This window comes from Callithrix jacchus, chromosome 9, assembly GCF_049354715.1.
Source record: "Callithrix jacchus isolate 240 chromosome 9, calJac240_pri, whole genome shotgun sequence".
NCBI lineage: Eukaryota > Metazoa > Chordata > Mammalia > Primates > Cebidae > Callithrix > Callithrix jacchus.
Genome location: NC_133510.1, coordinates 108,606,703 through 108,633,120, shown reverse-complemented (window position 1 = coordinate 108,633,120; position 26,418 = coordinate 108,606,703). Strand labels below are relative to the sequence as shown.

At 39.5% G+C, this 26,418-nt stretch overlaps 1 long non-coding RNA gene across 2 annotated transcripts in view; it reads left to right on the top strand.

The window, feature by feature from the left end:
* Positions 1 to 26,418, top strand: part of LOC144577662 (uncharacterized) — a 337,568-nt gene that overhangs the window by 298,673 nt on the left and 12,477 nt on the right. The gene's annotated exons all lie outside the window — the stretch shown is intronic.

The window sequence follows — 26,418 nt, the reverse complement described above, 5'->3', positions numbered from 1 at the left end:
AGGAGATGCCATTGAGAGGATACATTAGCACCTTCATGGCTAATTGTAAATCAGCCTGCTCTGTTTGCCTTAGAGTATCTGAATAAGTACCTCCCTCTGGCTTTCCCAGCCAGGGGTTCTCCCTGTTCCTGGAATGAGGCACAGCCAGAGTAGCTGTCACAACACCCAGCAACCAGAGTATCCAGAGCAAAGGTAATGAGCTCCATAGAAACTTTTGTATGAAAACATTCATTATTTTTATTTTCCTAAAGTATTACACACACAGAAAATTTGGAATATTGTAGGCAATCAAAGGAAAGTCAATTAAGATGACCTATAGTGTCGTAATCTTGCTGTCGCTCCTTGGAATTTTTTTTCTCTACATTTATTTTATTTCCACAGGGCTGAAATCAGGCTGTTCCTGGGATACAAGCCTTTGTTTTACTCCACCCTAGAGGCACTGGCCCCCTTGAGGTTCTCCCAACACTCCAGACATATTTCCACCTCATGGCCTTTGCATTTGCTGTTTTCCCCTATGGGATGTTCTTCCTTCAGACCCTCCAATGACCAGCATTCACACCTGAGTCAGGTCACTGTGCAGATGTCACTCCCTCCAAGAAACCCTCCTGACCAAATGAGCAAAAACAATTGTTTCTCTTGCTATTCTTTGATTTCTTGTTCAGCTTTATTTTCCCTCAATGCACTACATGAGCCGATAGCATATTTTATAGTCGTTTGTTTGTTGTCAGTGTTTCCCACTACAGTTTAAGCTCCAGGCAGGCAGATACTTTGCTTAGTTCCATCAAATCCCCACAACCTAAAAGAGTGTCTGTCTGACCATAGCAGGTGCTCAATAAATATTTAGTAAAAAAAATGCATAAATTTTGTTTTGCGACTTGTTTCTTTCCCTTTACCAATATTGTACAGAGCTTTCAGGATCACTAAATATTCTTCAGCAAACTTTTTAAAAGACAATATCACATCCCATACTATGGCTGTATTATAATGGATCTAATCGATTTCCAATGGTTGAACAGTTAGGTTAAGTAGTCCCCCATCTTTTTTTTTTCCTTCTAGAGAGAGAGGAACTTTCTTGGTTGCCCAGGCTGGAGTGCAGCAGTGTGATCACAGTTCACTGCAGCCTCAAATTCGAGGCTTAAGTGATCCTCCCACCTCAGCCTTTTTGATGGGACTACCAGTGGATGCCAACATTTCTAAACATAGGTAGTACCTTGAAAGTATTGACATGATTTGTCTGTATGGGGCAAACCTTGACCTTGAAGACTTAGTTGGAAGTTTAACTGGAGGAAAGGTCATTGGTAAACCCTTGACCCAGAAGGAATTTGAATTCCTTCGATGGAGAAGGTAGAGAAGATGAGCACACCTGCCCAGCAGGCAGGATTAGCCACATGATTTTCAGTGGTCAGTGGTGTGATAGTCAGCTCACATGTGATTTCATGCAAGTAATCAAGCCTTGCATAAAAGAAGAAAGTATATAGATATTTGTAAGTGTCATGGGCTAAATTGAGCCCTCCCTTTAGTATGTTGAAGACCTCACCCCCAGTCCCCCAGAGTGTGACTGCATTTGGAGATAAGGTCTTTAAAGAGGTGATTAAATTATAAAGAGGGTGTGAAAGTGGCCCTGATCTAATTTGGCTGATGTCTTTAAAGAAGACTTGGACACAGAGGGAGATACCAGGGATGTACAGGCACAGAGGAAAGATCATGTGAAGACACACGCAGAAGACGGCCATGTCTAAGCCAAGGAGAGGAGCCTCAGAAGAAGCCATTCCTGTCAACACCTTGATCTTATACTCCCAGCTTCCAGAGCTATGCGAAAATAGATTTCTGTGACTTAAGCCACCTGGTCTATGGTATTTTATTATGGCAGTCAGAGTAAACTAGTACAATAAGTAAGTGCAATGATGTTAAGATGTCTCTGAGCCGGGCATGATGGCTCACGGCTATAATCCCAGCACTTTGGAAGGCTGGGATTATGGGCGGGCGGATCACCTGAGGTCAGGAGTTTGAGACTAGCTTGGCCAACATGGCGAAACTCCATCTCTACTAAAAATACAAAATTTAGCCAAACATGGTGGCAGGAGCCTGTCATCCTAGCTACGCAAGAGGCTGAGGCAGGAGAATTGCTTGAACCAGAAGGTGGAGGTTGCAGTGAGCCAAGATTGCACCATTGCACTCCAGCCTGGGCTACAAGAGTGAAACTTGCTCTTAAAAAAAAAAAAAAAAAAAAAGATGTCTCCGAAAGGTGCTTTGGGGCTTGGTAAGTATATATCTTATTGCATTTCAAAGGTCACAATTTTCTATACAAACATTTCTAAAATTAAAATCAAAGCTGTTAGGTGCATATAAATCAATACTAGAACATTTACTTAGCATGTAACTGTCTCTGGAGCTCTTGGTGGAAAAACTTAAACAACAAAAATGAATGTATAGTTCTCAAGAAATCAATGTAGATTTCAAATTACTGGTAATTTCTGTGCCTCTCAAGGGCATATTTTATTTCCACTCTAAGTTGTCCACCTTTTTAATCCTTAATTAATTACTTTTACTAATATGCAGTAAGCACTTACTATGCAAACCTTCCTGGGGATACAGCAATGCATAAGATAGATGCTCCGCAACCATCATGGAATTTAAACTTACCGTGAGAGTTAACGTGACAGGCAATTGCAATAGGACACCTTTAACTGGTAGAGGGAAGCTTCATCTCCTAAGTCAGGGGTTGGCAAACTTTCTGTAAAGGGCCAGAAAAGAAATACTTAACAGCTTTGTGGGCCGTGCAGTCTCTATCTCAACTACTCAACTCTGCTGTTGTAGAGTGAAAGCAGCCTTAGACAGTAGGTAATCAATGAGCATAGCTGTGTTCCAATAAAACTTTATTTACAAAAACAGAATGTAGGTCAGATTTGGCTCAGGGGCCCTAGTGTGCTGACACCTATCCTGAGTCCTACACTTGAGGATTGCATGACCTTTTTTTCTTCCGGGCCAACAGAAGACATCTCTGCATAAATAGCCTGTCAAGTGAGATATGTCCCGTAAAGTGTGGATAGATGCTTGGGCTCTGTAGCTTATGCAAGAGAACAGATGATTCTTGCCAGATCTGTCTGAAACTCCTAAATATACAAAACATGAAATTGCATATCCAGATGGTTCCACCAGAAATAGGAGGTCTGGTCACCTGAGCTTATGACACCAGTCCCTCCCTTCTCTAACTCTCCAGAACACTGAAGGAGTTGCTGCCTTGAATTATACAAAAGGGTGGTAACACCACCCTTTTGTATAATTCAAGGCAGCAATGCTGGCGGGTGATTGTGCCTAAAGTTTGGGGCTGGGCTGGCAGCCTCTGAGCATTGCTGCCCTCCATTAGGGCTTATTCTTGCTTCCTATCCAAGTTTCCAGTGCCTTTGCTCTCAAAACAGTACTTCTCACAAACCATGATTTGTGGCCTACACTGCCTGTACCACACCCTGAAGTAAAACTTCCAGACCACATTAAAACATGGGTGTGCACAATTTCCAAAAATTTCTATGTAGAGTTGATCCACCTGGATATAGAAGTGGTAAGCAGTCTTCAGTCCTACAATTACAGGCTCTTGAAAGCCCTCACTTTCCAGTATAAAAAAGTACAACAAAGGCCCCAAATCACTGGGAACTGGATCATAATTATGACTAAACTACCGAACTTTCAAACATCACACAAAACAGTTGCTCAACAAGAAGCAGGAACAAGGTGTGAGGTACAGAGGACAAATGACGTTTCACCACTGAGAAGCTCATTCATGCATTCAACAAACATTCATTCTCTGCTTGCTATGAGCCAGGCACTGTTGTAGGTGCTGGATAGGACAAAAATCACCTACAGTCTGCATCCAGAAAGGCTTTCTGGTAGGGGAGACAATTGAACTGGGAGGGGCTTTTATATTGTACAACTCTGGTGGGGTGCCCTTCACATCACAGTCTATTTGAATAGCAGTCCCTGGTCTACAGGCATATCACTCTGAATGCAGCCAATCTCATCTGAATAGCATTCCCTGGAGTTGTGAGATGCACAGCCCATGTGGTCTTATGTAGTCACCGTGACTGGAGTCTTGAAGGAGGAAGATTTTAGTAGGTCCAGAAACAGAGGAAGGCAGTCTTAAGGAGAGGGAAATAGTATGTATCAAGGTATTACTAATCATTCATTTAGTGCCTACTATTATATGACTCTGGGCTCTGGGGCTACTAAGAGGTAAAGTCTTATGACTTGTATTATAACACCACATCACTCCTGCAGGCTGAGACGGGTGGATCACGAGGTCACGAGATCGAGACCATTGTGGCCAACATGGTGAAACCCCGTCTCTACTAAAAAATACAAAAATTAGCTGGACATGGTGGCGCATACCTGTAGTCCCAGCTACTTGGGAGGCTGAGGCAGGAGAATCGCTTGAACCCGGGAGGCAGAGGTTGCAGTGAGCCAAGATCGTGCCACTGCACTCCAGCCTGGTGACTGGCGACAGAGCAAGGCTCTGTCAAAAAAAAACCAAATAGTTATTAGGCACCCACTATGTTCTAGGCCCTGCTATATAAAACACAAGGATGTAGCAGTGAATAAATCAGAAGTGGTCCCTAACCTCATAGAATTCACAATCCAATGGGAAAGACATTTTCGCTAATTACAGGAATAATGAGCAATTCAAAAGTAAAGTGCTGAGACTTGGGAGAGTTGAAACTGGGAAGTTAAGAGACTTTTCTGATGGATGAGGGTGGAAAGAAGGAAATAAAACTTGCGAGAGTGGAACGGATTCTGATTATCTAAGAAATCGAAAGTTCACAGCAGCAGCAAACCAGGACCACCCTTGAGGAAAGTGGGAAGCTCAACTAGCAGAGATTTAACACACCATCTTTATGCTAATCTTGGATATGAGGTCTCCCTGAGAATGGAGGAGAGGGAGGGTTGACCTCAGTGTGCATTCTGTGGACACATGACCTTGTTTCTTTAAATGACAGTGTAGGCATCAGTATAAACTTGCTGAATACTAAGGGGACAGATTTAGGAAGAGCAGTGGTCCATGACTGCACTCCTAAACATTTCTGAGAGTTTGGCTTTTCTTTCCTTGGAAATGTTGAAGCAGAGGAATCCCAGAAACAATCTCTGTAGAGGGGAAACTTGGGAGCTCGAGAGAGAATAGGATGTGCTAATGCAGAAATTATGGACTGGGGCTAATTTTTGAGGTCAGACTTCTCTGAAGATGTCTGACATATGATCCAGAAGCCAGTAGGGTGCTCCACATTTTATTTATCTGGGCAAATTAACCTCAAAGTACAGCAGCCCTGAGGAGATTTGGAAAAGATGTTCTATAGCAAACACAAACACAGCAATGGTAGGTTAGGATCCGAAGGAAAAGTGTCAGTACTTTAGAAGAGTAGCTGTCAAAGTGTGGGATGCATTAGAATTGAATTGCCTTTTTTACAGATTCCCAGATGATGCTCACACCACAGAACCACCTGTGTATAACCACTGCCTCTGCACATACTTTGAGGCCTTCCAGAATCTGACCCCACATTTCCTGTTCACAGGTCCTTGCCACATTTATGTTTCTCATCGAACACCTGACCATCCCAGAAAACAGATCCTTTTCACATGTCCAGAACATACCATAAATGAGGTCTTCTCTATGTATTTGTTTATTCTGTTTTCTCCATCCTTAATTCTTCACTCTGTCTCATGAAACCCATAAAGACCAGCTCAAATACTGCCTTCTCCATCCAGATTTGTCTAAACAATTAACTCAGAATTACATTTTTAAGTTCGACTAATGTATTGCGCATGAACGTTTCGTGCAGATCATTATCTCCCTAAAGATAGACGCCTTGTTATTTAGCCATTTATTCAGTAAATACACATGAGGTGCCATTGGGTGCATGTGCCTGGGCCCAGCTGGAAACTGAAATTATAATGGGGAAAGACAGAATTCCTCGACTTTCCAGGAGCATATTTCATGGGAGAAAGAGAAGGAAACTGGTAACTGCAACACAAGTGATGAGGACAAAAAGCTGGTTTCAGGAGCACTTGGGAAAGACACCCAACAGTACTGACTGATTCAGCAAAGGCTTTCCAGAACAAATGATTCTTGTCTGACATGCTGACGATAAGTGGGATTCGCTGATGAAGTGTAGGAAGAACAAAGTAGGGGAAGAGAAAGGGTGAGCCAGGCCAGAGATGAGGGGAAGGTTTGACTAAAGAGTAAAATCCAAGAGAGGAAGGATGAGAGATGAAGCTGGGGGGAAAACTAGGGTTTGTTCATGTGATCCGTACATCTCTATACGGCAGCCTTGGTCCAAGCAGGAGATGAAAATCACATGGTATGTTAAAAAGGGAAAATTAGAGGCAATAAATTGATAACTGACATATCATGTCAGAAAATCCTTCATCTGTAAGGATTTTCAATAGGAGAGGACAAGAACAATTACAAGTAGTATTAAATAGATGCTCAATAAATTGGACCTGAACTGTCACTTTCTATTCTCAATACATGCCTAAGAAGGAAAAATAGCTCTTCCCACAAATAATTTTCTATGGAGTCCACCACACACTAGCACCACCACCATCCAGTACTGGGCTTTAGAGCACATCTTCTACCTAAAGCCATATACCAGATTCAGGATTTCCCAAGAGCAACTGAGAGTTCCTCAAGCCAAGCCTCAAGAAAATTCGTCCAAAATTTCCAATTGCAATGAAACCCCAAATCTAAAAAAGGCAATTTGTGCAGTGCCCATTATGGTTTTATTATGGAAGTTTTTGCACAGTTGTGGTCAGGGTCCTCCTCCCAGTGCTTATGAAATGATGAGTCACAGCAAATGAATAAAAGTGTGCATTATTCCATGGGGCTGACCATGCAACATATTTAATACATGGTGCTTAAGATCCTTCATAGTAAACATATACTAAATTCAGATATATGTGTATGTGTTTAGATATAACAGCTTTGTGGACTAGTGAATAACCCTCTTTGTGTATGTTTTCAAGTTTTAAAAGAGAGTCAAAATTAACTCTTTCTGCTTCTTTATAATACTTGTTTTTGCTGTAGTAAGAATCAAGTGGTAAGAAAATGGGATCAGAGACTTGAGCAGATGGTTCAGTTCTCTTATCTGGCTGAGAAAAAAGTAGAGGGTTGAGAGTAGAGGGAAAAATCATGAAATACTTGTGACTGACCAATTAAAATTTCTTGTAAAGCCTTGGATTGTTTCTTCTGACAATACTCCCTTTTACACTTTTGACTCCACCCTCCCAGTGTTCTCATCCTCCTTATCTTGCACTTACTTCCTACATGAAGTATATCCTAAGGTTCCAGCGTCAGTCTTATCATTTAATATCCTCCCTTCTGTGTGCTGAAAAATATGCTTAAGACTTCCACTATCAACTCTGAATTCCCCACTTTTGAACTCCAGTCCCACCTTTCCACTGCCTATTTATGGTACACTGAATTACTCCTCCCAATTCTTTAAGTCTCTCAGTTAAAGAATAATACAACCATATCCTGTGTCAGAAATTCAGCAAGATATCTCACTAGAGTAGGTGAGGTTCATTTCCCCGTCGCTTTGATGTTGAGCTTTGCCATGTGACTTGTTCTGGCCAATGGAATGTTCATGATAATAAAACAAGGAGCAGTTTTAAATGTCCTTGCATGACATGGCTTGGCCTCGTGTGCTTCTGCCATCAGTAAAGGAAGAATATACCCTATGAGCTGCTGATCCCAGAATGAGCAACCTGGAGCAGACCCCAACCTCACCTGTAGCCTGGAGCCAACCAGCTAAATTCCACCATGACCAGACGATGTCAGCTAAACTTCAGCTGACCCATAAATCTATACATGAGAGAAGTAAATGTCTGTTGTTATATGTCATGATATTTTGATATTGTTTATGCTGCAGGATTATTAGAGTAGCAATAGCTGACTAATGCTAGTTGAATTTCTCAATCTGGAACTAATGCAAGTATTTTAAATTCAACAGCGAATTAATCTTCTTCCCTTCAATGCTAATGCTTCTTTGCTTTTCTCCATATTTCATTCCTTTCATACTCTGTTTCTTCCTCCATTCACTAATATATACCATGATTATTAAGCTGTAGATAGTGATGAAGGAGAATAAAGAAGAGAAATTTACTATGGAGACCAGACTCGAATCCCACAAACTAGAAATCAAAGACACAGCCAAGTTTTCATTTTAACTCTAACTTCTTATATGCAGACCTTCATATGCTTAGCAATTATACTTCCAATAAAGGGAAAAATCTATTTTTTTTCCCAAGAATGCCAGATTTTAGCAATTGGAGAAGCTTTTGTTTTCATCCTCAGTGTAATGGCTTTAACATACTGAAGGCTGTATTAAGGATCCAGTAAGCATATACAATCTTGGAGACAGATGTCAGAAAAGAGCAGCTAAATTACATCGCCTAAAAATAAAGGAGAGATGGAAGGGCTGGAGGGTAGATCTGGGCATTAACAGAATATGACCTTTGGGCAAAGGAGGGCCATAAGAGGGTGAACGAGAGGAAAAGCAGCCACGAATGGAAGATGAGAAGAATCAGGAAATAGATGGTGCACAGAGAAGTTTCTAATAAAATGCTGAGTGCTTGCTATGTACTATAAACTCCCACCTCTATTATTTCTACAAAATCTTCAGAAAGCCCTATATTTCTTATTAATGCAGTGTGAAGTGGGTTTTCTTTTCAGAGAATAAAAATAAGAAGATGCCTTTAAAATTTGTATGGTGCAAAATGGGTAAGTTGTCCTGTGGGAAAAGCAAAGTCGATCTGAAAAAAACAGTTACATGCTTCCTACATAGATCTCAATATTGAGTCTTTCTTTTGACACTCATTTTTGGTAATGTAATCATTTAAGTTTCCTGAAGTTCCTTAACATGGCATGCCTTTCAGGTCACTTTGTCTTTGTAATTTCTGCCTAGAATGACTTTCCTCTCTTTCTTTATCTGTCCAGTGAATACTCATCCTAAAATTATATTAATTCCCTAAACCTCAGTTCAAAAGGCAAGCTTCCAAAAATGTTGACATCCCCTGCCAAGGTAATGGGAATTCAGAACCAATGCAGACAAATAGTTATTGGTATATTATTTCTAAAATGATACATCTGAACTTCCAATTCCAACCGAGATGGAGTTAAAGGAATTAGGTTATGCTCTCATCCGAAACAACTAAAAGACTGGACAAATTATATGGAAAAAAAACTGTTTTCAATGCATTGGACATCAAGCAATGAATGGCAGTGCTTCCTGAAAGAGGCAAAACAAACTAAATCTGTTATATACCTTCTTACTTCTTTGAGAGATTTTTTTTTTCAGGCAGCAAAACAAGGATGGGAAACCGAGTGGAGCCTGAAAGACTCCATGAGTTGAGGATACAGAGCTGAGAGACTGGAAGGCTAACAATGCTTGAGTTCACAGGGCAGCATGCTGGGAAAGAGAGTTGCACAGAGAGAAAACTACTAAGACCCTTTTTCTTTGAGTATTCAGCAGAGTACCTATCCATACCTACATGTAAGAAAACTACCCAAGGTTGGGGATAGGACCAACTGAAGGGATTTGAGGGAACAGTTGCTAGAACTCAGTCAGGGCTGAGGATCTCCTCCAAGACAGCCTGGAAAACTTTATACTGCATGGAGCATCAGGTAGAGTAGTCAGAGTTTTGCCTCAGGAGTATGGAATACTTATCACTAAGTTAAATGCTTCTCTGATCATACCAAACAAATCTTAAAAGCAACACCCAAGAAAAACTGTTTTCAAGAAACTTAACTGCACACCAGAAGAAAAAATATTGATGGGAATACAAAATTACCCAGTGTCCAAAAAGGCAAACTTCACAATGCCGGGCAACCAATCAAAAATTACCAGGCATGACACAGAGAAACAGAAAACACAGCCCATAATGAGGAGAAAACTCAGTCCATTGAAACCAACCCTGAACAGAGATATTTGAATTAGTAGATAAGGACATTAAAAAGTTATTATAATTACATACATTTAAGAAGATAAGGAAAAGATTGAACAAGATAAGTAGAGAAAGGAAGATATAAAAAGACCTGAATTGTGCTTCTACAGATAAAATCTACAGTGACTGAGATAAAAATGCACAGGTCTTAATTAACAGTACATTAGACATTTCAGAAGAAAAGACTTGTGAGCTTGAAGACATAGCAATAGAAAACATTAAAAATGAAGCACAGAGATTTTTTTTAAAAATGCCTGTTTAAAAAAGATGTAAAGAGAACAACATAAACTAAAAACAACATAAAGCTTTCAAATATATATATAGAATACCAGAAGGAGAAGGAAGGCACAAAAATAATGGCTATTGCTTTTCCAAATTTTTGAGAACTTTCTACCCACAGACCCAAGAAGCTTAACAAACCTCAAGCACAGGAAGCATGAAGAAAAATGCAGACGTTGCTGAAAACTAGTGATAAAGAGAAAACCCTAAAAGCAGCCAGAAAAACAAAGACACATGACATTCAGAGGAACAGTGAAAGGATGACAGCAGATTTCTTATTGAGAACAATTCAAGCAAAAAAGACATCGAAGCAACATTTTTGAAGTACTAAAAACAAAAAGCTATGAACGTAGCATTTTATACCTAGTAAAAGTATCTTTCAAAAATAAAGGGGAAATGAAGACTTTTCCATCCATGTAAAGGATGAAATAATTCATCAGCAGAAGACCCTCAGTATAATAAATGTTAAATGGAATTCTTCAGGGAGAAGAAAAAATTTAACAGGTGGAAATATTGCTGTTTGCGGTGGAATGAAGAACATCAGAAACCGTAACTGCATAGACAAATTATTAGAAAGACACAAACTACCAAGGCATATTAGTCCAAAACCTAATAAATGAATTAAATGTGAATAAAAAGCTCCTCACAAAGAAAACTCCAGGATTGTTGTAAAATTTACAATCTGGGAATGCAAAGAACCTAGAATAACTGAAACAACTTTCAAAAAAGTAAATCAAAGTTTGAAGACTAACAATACCTGGCTTCAAGATCTTTAGAAAGCTGCATTTTTCAAGACAGTGTGGTATTATAGAGACAGATATAAAGGCCAGTAGTACAGACAGAGTGTTCTGAAATAGAACCACAATGTATGGGCAACTGATTTCTGACAAAGACACAAAGGCAATGCAGTGGAGAAAGAATAGCACTTTTAAAACACGGTGTGAGAATATTTGCAAGAAGGAAGAGGAGGAAGATGAAGGAAACTGAGTCATAGTTTGTAACATACACAAATATTTCATATGAGAAAATTTTTCTGAACTTATATTAGGCAAAGATGTCTTAGATATGATATGAGTAGCTTAATCCATAAAAGAAGAATTAATAAATGGAACTTTCAAGCAGAACTTCTTTTTAAGAGAAACATTGTAAAGAAAACAAAAAGACAAGGCACGGACTGAACATATTTGCTAATCACGTATCTGGTGACAAACTTAACTCAAGAATAGCTAAAGCATTCTTAACACTCAATAAGAAAATAACTCATTAAGGATAGACAAAAGACTTGAATTGATATTTTATAAAAGAAGAAATACAGATGGTAAATAAGCATATGAAAAGATGCTTAATATTATTAAGACGGAAATACAAATTAAAACTACAGTGAGATACTATTATACCCCAATTAGAATTGCTAATACTAAAAAGATTGATCGTGCAAGAATATGAAAGAACTCTCATAAACTGTTAGTGAAAATGTAAAATCATGTAACCACTTTGGAAAACGATCCACAGCAGTTTTATTTACAATTGCTCCAAACTGGAAGTAATTCAGATGTCTATCAGTAACTGGATGCGTGCATTGTAGTACAGCAGTCCCTCCATATCTATGCAGGATTGGTTGCAGGATCTCTCTTGGGTACCAAAATCTGCAGATGCTCAAGTCACTTACATGAAATGGTGAAGTATCTGCATGTAACCCACAGACATCCTCTCAGGTATGTTAAATACTGTCTAGATTACTTACAATACTTAAATAATGTAAATGCTACATGAATAGTTGCTTTGCTTTATTTTTATTTGCACGTCTTATGCTGTATTGTTATTTTCTATTGTTCTTTTTTCCTGAATACTTTTGATCAACAGTTGGTTGAATCCAAGGATGCAGAAGCTGCCAATACAGAGCTGCATATACTTATAAAAGTACACTCCTTAATAATCAAAAAGGACACATTCAATACAAAGTAGTTACACTGGAGAAAATCCAAACCAAAAAAGAATACATGCTATGATTTTATTTACATAAAAATCTAGAAAATGCAAAGTAATCTATGGTACAGAAAGTAAATCAGTAGCTTTCTTGAAATGAGAAAGCAAGTGGAACTGGAGAGAGAAATTACACATGAGAGGTTACACATGAACAAACTTTTTGGGTTGATAGATATGCTCATTATCCTGATTGTATCAATGGCTTCATAGGTATATTTATATGCCCAAACTTATCAAATTATACACTTTAAATATTTGCAGTTTATATCAATTATACCTTAATATCTGTTTAAAAGACATCTCCTAGTTTTTAAACAATTAGCTGTTAACATAAAATTTCAAGATTGATAACAGGGTTTTGTCATATTAATGAGGGATTCTTTTGCATTTGTTCTCAATTCCAGGTAAGTTCCACATTCAGTTGGTTTCTTTTTCATTATATTATTGTATTGACAACATTAGATTTTTCTAAATACATTTTTAAATCTGTTGATGTGGAATTACCCATGCTATAATTTGGGCTGATTAAAAATCAAGTTGCAGAGTAAAATGCATGGTAGAATATCTTCTTTTTGTTAATTAAAAAAATGAGCAAACCAAGAACAGATGTGCATGTATTCATACACATTTAACATGTTTGAGCATAGAGGAAAGTGGCTGGGGATGGCAACAAGCACATAATAGTTTGAATAGCTAGTTGTTAAACAGATCTTATCCAAAAGCTAGAAACTATATTTTTCAACTTGGGAGATGATGGTCAGTGAATTCCTAATGGACCCATTTGCTGCCTTCTGTTCTCAAAAGTATTTCTTCATGGTATGTTGGAGCATTTGGATGTGGTTTTAAAATATGACCAATAATATAGCATCAGTGATTATTTTCAACAAGTAAAGAAAATTATCATGCATTGGAAATGAATCAAATTCCCAGTTATGGAAGTGTTTCTTCCACTTTGGTTTTCTTAAGTAATCCTAATATCTTATCTAATTCTTGACATTTATAGTCATAGCATTTTTGGAACTGGAGTATATATATTGAGACAGTCTGTTTGAGCAAACCACTTAAAATCAATTTTTTAAAAGGTATTATAGTGTCACAGAAAAATGTGTTTTTTTCCTTATCCTTCACTTGAAAAAGAAAATTGTAAGAACACATTCTCCCTCAAAAGCTAGCATACTCTAGTGCCAGAAAGCAGAATGTTATTTCTCACTGCTTAGTTAATAACAAAGAGCTAGAAAAGACATATACTCATTAGATGGAGTTGTGTGGACTTGTGATTTTCGCCAATTCTTTCAACCCTGAATCAAGAGCAGGAGGCAGAGTAGGGGCCACCTTGTTGCACAACTTGGAGTGGTCATACAGACGTTGTATTTCCCTGGAGCACAAAGCCAATAGTGTTCTTTGGAGTTGTGTCTGCCTGTTCTCTTTGGATCAAGCAGTGTGTGACCTGGCATTCAGTGCAGCTCTTTTATTTGTGTAGAAATGCTTCACTACTGAGTCTAGCCACCTCTTGCAGCCTGCACATGAATCACAAAATAACTGCTAACTGTGTGGAAAGGCCCTCTCCTGTGGCAGGGGCTTTAAGTAATTCAGTGGAACAAGATGTTGTCTTGTACTTTCCCCTCATACGTGTTCTGCATAAAGGCTAGGAGCTGGTTCACATTCTGAATATCAATAGATTCATCTAACAATGAAGCCATAGCAACTTCTTTCCCTCCGAAACTAATAACAAGAAATCCAAAAATGTCACCGAATAAAGGAGTCTTGCCAAAGGCCCCTGATTTCTCTCAGGGCACAGTATTTTTTATTAACTTGAGGGCATAGTATTTTTTTATTATAATTATCTTAGCCATAGTATGAATTTGCATACTTCAAGAACTTCTGTCTCTTTACTGACTTGACTAATTTGCCAATTTTGTAACGAAAAGCATGATTTTGATCTTGTTTTAGAATTCAAGTGCTAAACAATCATATCATCAAGCTTTGTTTTGTTGGATTTATGTTTCTATTCTAAAAAATTCAAAATATCTAATAGCCTAGGTGTTGACAAGTAATATAAACAACCTTCAGATAGTCATTCATTCATTCATTCATTCATTTTTCAAGTCAGGATTACTTGGGTGTAATCTGCTTACAGTAAAATGTACCCTCGGAAATTCATTCTGATTCTTTCTATGCATACATTTGTGGAGGAGGGGGGAACAGTCAGAAACTGGTCACATTAGCATACATATTCACTTGTTCCAAGACATAAATATTCACATTTACATTCAAATTCTATTTCCGATTCGTGTATACGACATTATGTTGAGCTATATAACTATGTACCTATTGTCCTCATTAACATTGTGATCAGCAAATCACTTTTGAGACACTTATCTATTTATAAGAATTGTAAAGCCATACAATAATGATGGAAAATGAGAATTCAGCAAATCTTCATTTCAGCAAATACACAAATGAACTAAAACTACACTAGTCAAGTTAAGTGAATATTAGCAAGACAACTTGTAAAAATATAATGAATCTCTGTGACAACCACAATTATTTTACATTTCAAATTTGCAAATAAATATTAATAAGTTTAAATCATCATTTTTTCCTTGGAAACTATCAAGGCACATCTGACTGCTGACAAGACCGCACTCCAAGAAACACAGCCCTTAAGTGTCGCTCATGATGTTGAGTGAATGAAGGAACTGAATTGACTGATTTGAAGAAACAAGTTGCCAGATTAATTTGTGCCATAGTCCGGATGAATGAACATAATCTCTCTCTCCTAAAGGCCAAGAATGTTCTATCCAGACAGAGGAGATCATTCCAAATTGACAGAAGAGCCAACACGTATCAGTAGAGAGCTACCAGCAGGCTTACAAATATGGGACATGTGAAACTCCTTAATTTGAGATTACCACTTAGGCAGGTTTTAAGTAAGTTTTCCTTTTACTGTGACAAACAGCAAAAAGAATGGCAGGAATTCACACAACCTCTTAAGTGACTGATCACAGTCCCTATTAGTTCTCCATGTCAGGCCACAAAGCTCTGGGCTTTTTGAGAAACAATGCAGGGTCCTTTAAAATGTATGGATATCCATGCATGGATTATCGGGTTTCCTCTTTGTCTCTGGATTTTTTTTTTTCCAATCTGATTACAATTCGCAAATCACTGACTTAACACTTTTTCATTATCAGCACTCACGGCCTGGGATTATTTTGGAAAGACAATGGCAAATATAGATATCTATACCTTATTTCACAATCTAGTGCATTCTATCTGACTTGAGATTTCAGTATTCCCACTGTACAAGATTCAACATCAAGACAAGTAAGATTATTTTTGTTTCATCACCAAAAGCCAGTTTCCTCAGGTTGCCCCTGAAGCAGCTTCCTAAGTCTCAGCCTTAACTTTAGAAGATGCAGATTGGTATCTGTTTGGAATGATTTCAACTACAAATTATGAAAGCTAGATTCACCATGGCTGAAAAAAAATTGAGGTTTGTTTACCTGACATAATAAGATGTCAACATGTAAATTGTGGCTGAGGTTGATGTGGCTGGCTCACTATGCTGGGACTGACTGTCCTCTGATTCTCTTAGCCTCATTGTTACTAAACAGCTTCTGCACCCCCTGACAGACAAATGTCACATTCAAGAACGGATGAAGGCAGATGAGAAACGGGGAATGCTAGCTACCTTCCCCTTTTTTTGAGAAATCAAGAGCTTTTCCAAGTGTTCACTCACAGCCTCTCTCTGTTGACTTCCACTTCTAACTCTTTGCCCAAAGTATGTCACATGGCCAGCTGTGGTGCAGAGGTTGCTGAGAAATAATGTGTGTAGCTTTCTAGTTTCATGGGTTAGAAAGTCAGGGAGCAGGGACCTGGGATAGATCTTAAAGAGCCAAACTGCAATGTCTACCATCAATATGCTGTTTTAAGAAAACGAAAGGGAAGGGAAGGGGAACAGAAAAGGAAAGGGAAAAAGGGGGAAAATGGGCTACAGATGAGATAAAGTTTAGTTCTAAATCTGCTACTTCCTACCTATGTGATCCCAGAACCTTGAAAAATTTATTTATGTGTCTATGCCTCAGTTTTCTCATCTGTGAAATGGGGATAGTATAAATAAGTACCCTACAGAGAAGCTGTGAAAATAAAATACGATTCATGTGAAGAGCTAACCCCAACACTTTGCAGATAATAATCACTCAAGGCTACTACCACTACCCTATGACTATTACTACTGTTACTAACTGTACTGTTACTGATGATCACCATTATTATTACTATATGTGAAAATATTTCCACTTAAGACATTCTATAAACAATAACATTTATACAATTTTATAAATTCTCTCCCTTCCTACTGTCTCTTCCCTTTTGGCCATTTGGCAACAGGATGTTATTATAACAAACATTTAAAGAATTATCTCTAGCCTTGGGATTTCATTCATTCATTAAATCTAGAATATTTACTGAACACCTACTATGTTCCAGGCACTCTGCTGAATACTGATGATAGAGTAGTGGACAAAAATAGGCAAAGTTTCTGTTCACATGACATGTACAATCTAACTCACTAGACAGGTCTTAAATAGTTACAAACACGAAAGTGTAATTCAAAACTTGGTTAACTGTAAAAACTGGGGTTTGCCTCTTTTAAGAACACTAATGCTTTTTAGAAGTCCAGAAGTTGAGTGATTCTCAGATATCTGTAAAAGTCATTCTGAAACTCTGAAACAATTTGAAACTCTTTGCCTGCTTTTGCATTAAGGTCATTTTGAAAATTAATTCCTGTGCCTTGTTAGGAATGTATTTCTTTGTATGAGAACTATAGTTCCTGCAACTGAAAATTAATGTAAGATGTTGGCTGCTCTGGAATGGAACAATCGACCGTATGAAATCATGTTGTGGTTTGATACTTCATTATTAGCCAGTGAAGTCTCCTCCCCCTCCCCATCCCCCGACCTCATGCCACTGCAAATAGCAATTAGTTGAAGTAGAAAAGATTATGGCCAGGTGCACTGTTTGAAGTGAGATTTTTTTTTTTTTCTTTCACTTGTGGTGGGAGTGAGATTGGCGAGGGCGAGGGTGAGGGGGCGTCAAGGAGGAGAAACTCCTTTTGTTAAGTATTTGCAGTCTATGAGCATCCTGGTAATTCAACAGGCATCTGTGGAATCTTAGGGCACTGGGACTCTTTGTGTTTAACCATCAAGCTCTAACCTCAAGGGTGTTTGCTGTGAGTAGAAACGGGAGTTATGAGGCTATGCACTGATGTGCAAACTGACATGATCCTCTTAAGAGCCAGAATGAGTTTCACCAGATGAAAGGGAACGACATGGCTAAGCTAAATATCTTGTAAAGGAATCCAAGAGATTTTTATTAGAAATTGAATTATCTCTTTACAAATGTATAAGATGTGGTAGATGAAGTCCAGATAAAGTAAGTTTGCATCGTGGCCTTTTCACAACCCCAACAAACAAATGAAAAATTGCCTGTAATCGGATCCTTTCTGATAGTTTTAGAGTTCTTTAAAATTCTTGGTATAAAGATTTTATATAAGTTTTGGTGATTAGAATTGAGTTAAAAGAAATAAATTGAGAGAGTGATATTAAAGAGGTTCTCTTGAGTTCTAAGATTCTTCCAGTGCATTACTGACTATACCGGTCTCCAAAACTCCCCAGACCGGACAGAGTGACTTCAGGTATTGGACCCTGTGTGCAGGATGAAAAGTGGTCGACAGCCTCAGACTGGCACAGTCTTCTCACTCATCAAATAACAGAAACATCAGTCACTTTGTCTTGCTCTCAGAGCATCACGAAGGTGAAACAGGACAAAGTGTCAGGGTCTCTCTAAAACAAAACGCCAACTATACAGATACCAGGAGAGTAATAGAACATATTATTTGGCCTCATTCTTTGGGCCAAAAACTTTGGAAGGAAAGTCCTTCTGATTTCCTGTCTAACCATCAATTCTGATCACAAGAAAACACGTGAAAAAAGATAAGAGTGATGTAAAGAAATGTATAGGAAAATATAATGTCAACAATTTCATATAGGTGGAGAGGCATAAATCATTCAAAATGGATGATGATTCTCATATAATAATGGGATCTAGAGTCAAGCAGTCATGGTTCAAACTCAACTTTGCTATCTCAATTTCCTCAACTGAAAAATGGGGACAATAACCCCTAACTCACAGGGATGTGATAGAAGTTAACTGAAATACTCTCTGTAAAACACCTAAGCTCATTAGGAGTAAGTGTAGCTGCCTAGCATAGAAAATCCAAAATAACAACAGCTTAACTGCCCAAGGCTTCGTTTCCACACGCAAAGACATCTGGAGGCTGGGAGCAGTGGCTCATGCCTGTAATCCCAGTGCTTTGGGAGGCCAAGGCAGGAGGATTACTTGAGGCCAGGAGTTCAAGATCAGCCTGGGCAATATGGTGAGACCCCCATCTCTAAAAAAAGCTTTTTAAAAAATCAGCTCAGTGTGGTGGTGTGAACCTGTAGTCCTAGCAACTTGGGAGGCTGAGGTGGGAGAATCTCTTGAGCCCAGGAGTTTGAGGTTACAGTGAGCTATGATCGCACCACTGCACTCCAGCCTGGGTGCCAAAGCAACATACTGCCTCAAGAACAGAAATACAGATTGCTGCTAAGATGTTGGTCCCATGACATTACAGGAATAATAACGGAATTTGTTCTCTTTGGTGTCTTAGAGACAGACTGCTCCTTTTAGGTAATCTCATGGTCCAAAATGGCTCAGTGCAAGTATCAGTGTGACCTACCAAATACTTATGTCCTCCCACAAATTCATATGTTGAAATCCTAACCCCCAAGGTGGTGGTATTAAAGGGGGTGCCTTTGAGAAGTGATTAGGTCATGAGGATGGTGGCCTCATGAATAGGATTAGTGCCTTCTAAGAGGTTCCCAAGAGCTCTCTTGTCCCTTCCAGCCCATGAGGACACATGGAGAAGTCACTGTCTATGAACCAGGACATAAGAGCCCACCAGACACCAAATTTGCCAGCACCTTGATTTTGGGCTTCCCAACCTTTAGACTGTGAGAAATAAATGTACTATTTATCAGCCACTGAGTTTATAGCATCTTGTTATAGCATCCCAAATGGACTAAGACAATTGAGAACGGGGAAAAGAACTTTCCCAGAATGTCTGTCTACCTTTTATGAAGCCCTCTGGAAGTCCTTCTCAACACCTTTGTTCCAGCTCGCCGGCTAGAACTTGGTCACGAGGCCATAGCCAACTGAAAAGAGCATGTAGACAGATGCATCATTACTGTCAATCAAATGGACGTTCTGTTAGGAATAAGTGGTGGATTCTGCCACAGGAGCTGGTGCAAAGCCAGCTGCCTAAGATTAGTTGCTGCTGCTATTGTGGTTAGAGATATGCCAATAAAAAATGTATCTGTAAACTATACTCCTATTGTGCTATATGACCAATAAAATAATATAACTAATTCAGACGCCCACATGTCAGAGCTCACGTGTACCTCCAAATGAGTATTCCCTGCTGAAGTTGTTACCAAGGGAGTTTAGATGAACTGTTTTGAGGTTGCTTTTTTTAAAAAAAACAAAACAAAACAAATAAACCCAAAACATTGTTTTAATCTTTAGAGCTAGCCATTATTCAATTATTTCAATTATCAAAGCAATCATTTGAAAATAATTGAATAATTTGAAACATATATATTTATTTAGTACTTAGGCCCTATGCTAAGTGCTGGAGATTATAAAAATATCAGTTCCAATTCTCTAAGACCTCACAAATAAATGGTGGAAGCAGCCAACAGAATATTACAAAATGGTGAGGACAGAGGTAAACATTAGCGGTCCAGGAGAGCATAGGATGAACGAACTGGCCTTGGAGGTCAGAGGATGAATTCTAGTGCACAGAGAGCTGAAAGGATTCTAAAAGACAAGCTGTGAAAATAAAGGTGGGAGGGAGGAGGAGCCCTGGAGTGGGAAGAAGCCCAAAGGCCCTAATACCAGAAAGAACCCCTGTGTTTAAGCTGTGGGTCCCTACGGCTTTAAGAACCTGCAGCACAGCATCTTCCACATCCTCAGGGAAGGAAATTTTCATCCTTTGGAGACTGACTTGACTTTTTGAAGCAACCAAGTAGTGTGAACAAAGTGGACAATTGAGATGAGTGTTTCTATTTTTTTCTTTTTTCTTTTTGAGACGAGGTCTCACTCTGTTGCCCAGACTGGGGTGCAGTGGCATGATCTTGGCTCACTGCAACCTCTGCCTCCTGGATTCAAATGATTCTCCTGTCTCAGTCTCTCAAGTAGCTGGAATAACAGGCACATGCCACCATAGCCAGCTAGCTTTTGTATTTTTAGTAGAGTTGGGGTTTCATCATGTTGGCCAGGCTAGTCTCAAACTCCTGGCCTCAAGTGATCCTGCTTCAGCCTCCCAAAATGTTGGGATTATAGGCGGGAGCCACAGCACCTGGTCAGGGTGTTTCTATTTTAAAATAAAAATTAGGTTGGTGGCCAAAGTAGTGGGAATTCTTTCTGATGCAGTTCCCAGCTGACTTGAAAAATAACCTCCTGCATAAAGGGTAGAAAATCTGCAGCAATGACAGGCAGCATCGTTACAGTCAGACTGTAAACTTCCAAGGTGACCCCTTGAGACAGACAACACTTTAGAGTGTTAAACTGTCACCCTACATAATGGCCACTCTTATTTATGGTATACAGAGTCAACAGAATGATCACTACAATTCAAACTGTTGGTATAAATTTAAATTCTGGACCCAATATAAAAGAAATGTCCAATATAAAAAGAAATATCTTGCCTCTGCTGTCTCTTTTAAAAACTCTTTCTAGTTATTTGAATATTTTTTAACTGTTCATTAAATTTACTGGCCCTTTAAGAAAATGTGGGATTTGCTGAGATTCTTGAACCTCCCAGACTTCAGAATGTTCAGAAAAGGGAGACGATTTTAATCTTCTTCTCTTCTCACATCTTATAAGCCACTGTTTTTTAATTAACTCCCTTGCCCCATAAATATTTCAAATGTAGCCTCTCTTCTTTATCCCCACGGCCATTGTCTCAGTCCAAGCCTTCATAATCCCCCACCTAACTCAGCATTTGATTTGCCAGCTGCTTTCACCGCTTCTCCTCTCCTCCTTTCCGTAATCCATTCCAAGCACTGCCACCAGCGTGATCTCTCCACAAGAAAAATGGAACGATTTTCCTCCTTTACTTAAAACTCCCCAAAGTTTCCCTGAACATCTGAAATCCTTCCATTTGAAGAGAACTTCAAAATGAGATCATGCCTGCCTCCTCAGCCTCATACTCCTGTTCCCAATCTGCATTTGTGGTTCCACTGATGGGAGTTCCTTGGTACCCGCCCGGCACCCAAGGCCAGTGTCTACTCTATTAGCAAACCCTTTCCCCTGACCTTTAGAGTATACCCTTGCTGTATCCACTTCTCACCGCTTCCACTGTTACGGCTCTCACCTAACGCCATTATCTCTAGCATCTGTGAAATCTTTGGGCACCTCTTCACAGGTCTTTCTGCTGCCTCTTTTGCCCTTATAGTCCAGGCTTCTCACTGCTATGGATAACATGTCATTTTCCTGACTTCTCATTGTACTTGGAATGCAAAGTCTTTACCTGCGGCTACAGGACCCCACAAGCTCTCTCCCACAGTTCTCTCTCAGCCTTCTCTATCCCACTTCTCTACATCTGGATTAGTATCTTTGATGTTTCCTGAACACAACCAAGAGATCATCTTTTCACAACCTTTGCGAGTGCTGTAAGTGTCAGGGCATTGATTTCGGCTCGTCTCTGTACCCGTAATGCATAGGAGAATGTCTGGTACAAGGCAGGCACTCAATAAAATTGAAGGGCTAATGAATGAGTCTATGTTTTGCCATTTTTTGTTTGACGCCTTTGTTTTAGGCAATACGGGAGGAGTACAACATGGTGAGTTTGAATCCTCATCTGTGTTTAATGGGGTTATCTTGGGCAAGTAATCTCTGAGCCTCTATCTTGATATTTGTAAAATGAAGCAGCCAATTTATAAAACACTCAAAATTTTTATGAGATTAAATAATATGTTAGTTTTTCCTCTAGGAACCCTGGGATGATACAAAGACAGTCAAGAGATCCTTGTGGCAACATCCTCTAGTGTCCTGAACACAGAAATATGACTTCTCCTTCAAGACCAGATAGAAACTTTTTATTGTTAGAGCTACATAGCCGGTTTCAAAACTATGATTGGGATTTCTTACTCTTTAAGAATTGCATTCTCTTCTAGTAATGTAAAAATTCATTTTTAAGTGAATTTTTTCTTCTAGTTCACCCTACTTTTAAACAAAAATAGATGATAAACAACAGATTGTTTTTTAAAAAACTACCAATTTTTAACATTCTTCCTCATGTCTTTATCTTACCTTTGCCTCTTGCTTTATTGCCCTGAATAAGAAGGAAGGCAGTGTTCATAGACATTGTGCTTCTATCAAATATATTTTCTTTATTTACTGCCTTCTGATTCACAAACACTCAGAAGTTTCTGCAAAGCGTACCATCTGTCCTGGCTTACACCTGTTGTCAATTATTAATAATGTCGCTTTCACTCTCAAACATGTCCTGGTTTGGGCAATACCTTATGTTGTCACCCTAATTATAGTCCATGTACAAAAGCACATTTTGACAAGAATAAACTTCTGGGGTCTGTTGCATTCCTTTTCTTTTTTAATTTTTTCTCATGCTATCTTCCTTAGTTCTAGCCATAGTCTTGACATACTTTTAAAAATTGCTACTCTAGAGTTATAAGCATATATTGCAAAGTGAACTTGAGAGGTCATTTTATTCTTACAATATGTGAGGTGCCCATCCTGCTTTCCTCAAAATCCTTTCCTCAATTTAGAGGATTTTTCTGATTACCTTTTTGAGTACCTCTAGTAACATTAGATAGAAATAAGCCTTATTCAGACAAATGTGTGTGTTTGCGGAGAGAAGGGGTTTACTTATCTGATTTTTCCCACTCCAGGTAATGGAAGCTTGACTACTTGTCCAGTATGGCCTACCTGGCCCATGACAATGACAATTCACAGAGAGATTCTTTAATTCTGCACTTTGAGAACTGATAAGGTAGCGCATCTGGAGACATAACATTGCATGTCAATTTCTGATTTTAGCATCTTTATGCCAATACAAATATAGAAGGTCAGCTTGAGAATGATAGACACCTGGATTGCCCAAGCTCAAAGAAGCATTGGATTCAGTGAGTTTCACCTTACCATCTTTAAGATGGAGGAAGAAAGGGCTGGGTGTGGTGGCTCACACCTGTAATCTCAGCACTTTGGGAGACCGACGCGGGTGGATCACCTGAGGTCAGGAGTTCGAGACCAGCCTGACCAAAATGGTGAAACCTCATCTCTACTAAAAATACAAAAAATTAGCTGGGCATGGTGGTGGGTGCCTGTAATCTCAGCTACTCAGGAGGCTGAGGGAGGTGAATTCCTTTAACCATGGAGGCGAATATTACAGTGAGCCAAGGTGGCACCATTGCACTCCAGCCTGAGCAACAAGAGCAAAACTCTATCTCAAAAAAAAAAAGAAAAGGGGAGAGGGTTGCAGATCCTAGATGGCTGAATAGGAACAGCTCTGGAGTGCAGTTCCCAGCAAGAACAATTCAGAGGGTGAGTGAACACCGCATTTCCAAATGAGTTATTACTGCCCACAGCTTGGGAGACTCCCAGGCTAAAAAGTGCCATGAGTTTCCAGAATGGCTGTTTCAGCCAGTGCAGCAGGTCTCTGCACAAAAACTCAAACAACTATGGGCAGATGTTTCAACTGGCATCTGAAATGGGACAGAGCTACCCATTCAACTGAAAAAAAGGAGGCTAAAACAGGGAGCCAGGTGATCTGGCTCAGTGGGTCCCACCCCCACAAAGGCCAGCAATCTGAAAAGCTCTGGAGTGAGAGTTTTGCAGCAAGCGCAGCTGGACCCGGACAGTCCAGCTCTGTTGGGGGAAGGGCATCCGCCATTACCAAGGCAGTCTGCCACTACTGAGGCAGTTTGCCATTACCGAGGCAGTCCGCCATTACCGAGGCAGTCCACCCTTACAGGGGCAGACAGCCATTATTGAGGCAGACTGTCATTACCCAGGCAGTTCTAACTATACTTCTATAAATGAAACTGCAACAAAGTTCACACAGCAGCTGGGCAGAGCCCACAGCAGCTCAGTAATACCTCTGCTGGCAGACTGTGACTAGGCTACCTCCTTGCTGGGCAGGGCAGCTCTGAAAAAAGGCAGCAGCACAACAGGAACTTACAAATAAAGCCCCACATTCCCAGGACAGAGCACCTGGGAAAAAAGGTGGTTATGAGTTCTGCTGCAGCAGACTTAAACATACCTGCCTTGCAGCGCTGAACAGAACAATGGAGCTCACAGCTCAGCACTTGAGCTCCTATAAGGGACAGAATGTCTCTTCAAGCAGCTCCCTGACCCCTGTATATCCAAAGAGTCACCTTGTAAAGGAGAACTGAGGCTGACATCTGGCAGGTATCCTTCTGGGATGAAGATAACAGAAGAAGAAGCTGGCAGGAACCTTGACTGTTCTGCAGCCACTGCAGGTGATCCCCAGGCAAGCAGGGTCTGGAGTGGACCTCCAGCAGTCCTACAGCAGAGGGGCCTGACTGTTAGAAGGAAAATTAAAAAACAGAAAGAAATAACTTCATCATCAACAAAAGGGACATCCAGTCAGAGACCCCATCCGAAAGTCACCAACTACAAAGACCACAGGTAGATAAATCCAAAGAGATGGGAAGAAACCAGTGCAAAAAGGAGGAAAACACCCAAAACCAGAATGTTTCTCTTCCTCCAAGGGATCACAACTCATCACAAGCAAAGGAACAAAGCTAGATGGAGAATGACTCTGATGAATTGAGAGAAACAGGCCTCAGAAAGTGGGTAATAACAAACTTCTCTGAGCTAAAAGAACATGTTCTAACTCAATGCAAAGAAACTAAGAATCTTGAAAAAAGTCTGATGAAATGCTAATGAGAATAAACAGCTTAGAGAAGAATATAAATGAATTGATGGAGCTGAAAAACACAAAATGAGCACTTCGCAAAGCATACACAAATTTTAATAGCTGAATCGACAAAGCAGAAGAAAGGATATCAGAGATCAAAGATCAACTCAACGAAATAAAATGAGAAGGCAAGATTAGAGAAAAAAGAGTGAAAAAAGTCTCCAAGAAATATGGGATTATGTGAAAAGACCTAATCTATGTCTGATAGATGTACCTGAATGTGACAGAGAGAATGAATCCAAGCTGCAGAACACTCCTCAGGATATTATCCAGAGAACTTCCCCAATCTAGCAAGGCATGCCAACATTCAAATCCAGGAAACACAGAGAATACCACAAAGATATTCCTCAAGAAGAGCAACCCCAAGGCATATAATAGTCAGATACACCAGGGTTAAAATGAAGGAAAAAAATATTAAGGGGAGCCGGAGAGAAAGGTCGGGTCATCCACAAAGGGAAGCCCATCAGACTCACAGCAGATCTCTCAGCAGAAACACAACAAGCCAGAAGAGAATGGAGGCCAGTATTCAACATCCTTAAAGAAAAGAACTTTCAACCTAGAATTTCATATCCAGCCAAACTAAACTTTGTAAGTGAAGGAGAAATAAAATCCTTTACAAACAAGCGATTGCTGAGAGATTTTGTCACCACCCGGCCTGCTTTACAAGAGCTCCTGAAAGAAGCACTAAACATAAAAAGGGACAACCAGTACCAGCCACTCCAAAAATGTACCAAATGGTAAAAAGCATCAACACAATGAAGAAACTACATCAATTAATGGGCAAAAGAACCAGCTAGCATCAAAATGGCAGGATCAAATTCACACATAACAATATTAACCTTAAAGGTAAATGGGCTAAATGCCCCAATCAAAAGACACAGACTGATAAATTGGATAAAAAGTCAAAACCCATCAGTGTTCTGTATCCAGGAAACCCATCTCACATGCAAAGATACACATAGGCTCAAAATAAAGGGATGGAAGAAGATTTACCAAGCAAATAGAGAGAGAGAAAAAAAAAAGCTAGTCTCTGATAAAATAGACTTTAAACCAACAAAGATGAAAAGAGACAAAGAAGGACATTACATAATGATAAAAGGATC